Raw genomic sequence first — 3,099 nt, 5'->3', positions numbered from 1 at the left:
TAGTTTCAATTTCATTTATTTCTGCTTTGGTTTTTATTATTTCTTTTCTTCTACTGGTTTTGGGTTTTTTTTGTTGTTCTTTTTCTAGATCTTTGAGCTTCGAGATTAGGTTGTTTCTTTGAGTTCTTTCTTGTTTCTTGATGTGAGCCTCTATTGCTATATATTTTCCTCCTATTGCTGCTTTTGCTGCATCCCATACATTTAGGAAATTGGTGTCTTCCTTGTCATTCAATTCAAAGAATTTTTTAATTTCTTCTTTGATCTCCTCATTAGTCCAGTGGTCTTCCAGTAGTGTGGTTTTCAATCTCCAAGAGGTAGGAGAGTTCCTTGCCTTCTTTTTATGGTTTATTTCTAGATTTCTAGTTTGATACCTTCATGGTCAGAAAAGATGGTTGGTATGATTTCAATCTTGGTGTATCTGTTGATGTTTGTCTTGTGTCCCAGTATGTGATCGATCCTGGAGAATGATCCGTGTGCGCTTGAGAAAAATGTGTACTCCGTTTTTTGGGGGGTTTAGTGTTCTATAGATGTCTGTTAAGCCCAAGCTCTCTAGGTCCTTATTTAGAGCTTTAGTGTCTTTACTTATGTTTTGCCTCGTTGATCTATCCATTGTTGTTAGTGGTGTGTTGAAGTCTCCCACTACATATGACACCAGGGTTTTTTGATGTGAACAATTGGAAGGATGGGCTTTCCATCAGCTGAAATGGGAAAAGACTCTAATGAAATAGGTTTGTGGGAAAAGAGGAGAATTCATCTTTTGACATGTTAATTTTGAGATGTCAATGAAACATCTAAATGGACTGTTGAGTAGGCAGCTGCATATGTGAGCCTCAAGTTCAGGAGAGATGTTGTTCACAAGATAGAAATTTGGGGGTCACTGATGTATTGATAAAGAAGTTGGTACAAGGAAAGAAGAAAAGGACCAATGCCTTGAGTGCCCCCAAATTTATCGGTTTTAAAGAAAAAGGGGGACTAAAATGAAGATTAAGAAAGAATAACAAGTGAAACAGGAAGTTTCATGGTGTCCTGGAAGCCAAATAAAAATATTTGCTAAGGAACCAAGAATCGGCATCTAGGAAGAGAATGCGTTGGAGACAAGAAATTGGACGTTTATGCCCAAGAAAAGCAGAATTTATCCTGCTTCTATGAGCTTGGCAAGGTGCTGACTAAGGATGAACTAGGGCACCAGAGATGGGAGATGCTATTGCCTGGCACACAGAGGTTCTGGTTAACCCATTGGGAAGCAAGAACCATTGGGGTTTGATGTGCTGAGCACATTCAGGAGCTGCTGGAGCTGAGGAAGCAACCACTGATAATCTCTGGTGGACCCTGACTATGGACTGGTGCATGAAACTGCTCCAGGCTTTCCTCCTGGAGTCAGACGACATCATGGATTCATCCCTCACCTGACCAGGGTGGCCCTACTGGTCCCAAAAGCCTGGCAGAGGTTTGTTCGCCATTAACAATGCTACTGTGCTGCTGGAAGCATGTATCTACCGCCTGCGGAAGCTCTGCTGCCCAGAGCAGCCCTGTTACCTGAACTTGATGGTGCTCTTCCCGCAGAGTTCCTATCAGACTGAGATCGACAGGCCCTGGACCTCATCACAGCTCCCCAGTGGATCCTGACAGATTCACTGAAAAGAGGTACAAATCCATTGTCAAGTACAAGAATGCTTTCTATTCTTTCTGCCTCCCTGTAGCTGCTGCCAGGTACATGGCAGGCATTGACAGGAAACAGGAGCCTGCCAATGCCGAGAAGATCCTGCTGGAGATGGAAGACTTCTTTAAGACCCAGGATGACTACCTTGACATCTTTGTGGGCCCCAGTGAAACAGGCTAGATTGATACTGACATCCAGTTCAACTAAGGCAGCTGGCTGGTGGTTCAGTGTCTGTAGCAGGCCTCTCCAGAACAGCACCAGGTACTACAGGAGAATTAGGAGCAGAAGGAGGCTGAGAAGGTGGACCAGGCGAAGGCATATATGGAGAGCTGAGTCTGCCAGCCCTGTTCACACAGTCTGAGGAAGACAGTTACAACTGCCCTGTGAATTTTCAAGCTCCTGCCCCTGTTCATTTTCCTAGGACTAGCCCACAAGATCTACAAGTGGAAAAGGTGACCTAGAGACTAGGACAGGAAGGGGAAGACCTCAATAAATTATTGTCTAACCTTGAAAATATGCATATGTTTTGAGGAGGAAATATTAAGCATGCCACTGGATTTGTGCATGAATTTCCCCCTCCATAAAGTACAGGTTAATATAGCACCTGTCTCATAGGTTTAAATGAGATCATTCATTTGAATGTCACAGTGCCTGATGCTCAAAAAAATGCAACCTGTTACTTTTATTCCTACCACTTCTGAAAAAAATCACGAATCATTGAGAAGCTGTTCACTTTCCAAGCTAACCCCTAGGGAGCGCTCAAGGCCTTTCTGCTTTCCCTATTATAAATGAAACCTCAAAATTTTAATGTAGAACAAAATGGACTCCCAATGACAACTCAGTCCTTTGTAGTAAAGGCAGAATAATTTGACAATGGTGTAAAATTTTAGTGTGGATAGGAATTACTGAAGGAGCTTGTTAAAATGGAGATCCATAGCAGGTCCAACCACCAACCACAGATGTTCTAGTTAAGCAAACCAGGAAGTACCTGAAAATCTTCATTTTCCCACCCTGGTGATCCTAATATATGTCTGTCTTCCTAACCTGTTGCAGTATGGGGGAACTGAAAGAAAATAAAAATTGACCCATAACAAATATATGCTTCCTCTTTTCTTCTCAGGATCTTAGAATGATTTTTTGCTTCTCTTTTTTTTCCCTTATCATTCACACAGGCAACGAAGTAATCCAACCCTGGGACTTGTTCTAGACTGGGAGGGCTGAGCAGGACCAAGATGATTCTGCAAAAAAGCATGCCAGGAGTAGGTGGTTTGGGTTAGCTTTTAGTCTGTCCACATCAGAGGACACAAATTGATGCCTCCAGGTCCACATCTGGCTCCTACATCTGGTTCCCCAGATCTTTGTTTCTTTGGGGTATGGGACAGCTAAACAGAGTTGGCCTGTCCAGTGTTTTAATAAAGGTGTAATTTAATTTTCAACAT

General features: G+C 42.5%; 1 pseudogene across 1 annotated transcript; it reads left to right on the top strand.

Moving 5' to 3' along the window:
- Positions 1 to 1,359: 1,359 nt before the first annotated feature.
- Positions 1,360 to 2,121, top strand: LOC311173692 (farnesyl pyrophosphate synthase-like; annotated as a pseudogene). The gene has a single exon. The product of its transcript is annotated as a farnesyl pyrophosphate synthase-like (transcript).
- The last annotated feature ends 978 nt before the right edge of the window (positions 2,122 to 3,099 follow it).

This window comes from Talpa europaea (genome assembly GCF_964194135.1).
Source record: "Talpa europaea genome assembly, chromosome: 7".
NCBI classification, from domain to species: Eukaryota; Metazoa; Chordata; class Mammalia; order Eulipotyphla; family Talpidae; genus Talpa; species Talpa europaea.
This window is presented reverse-complemented; position numbering and strand designations above follow the sequence as displayed.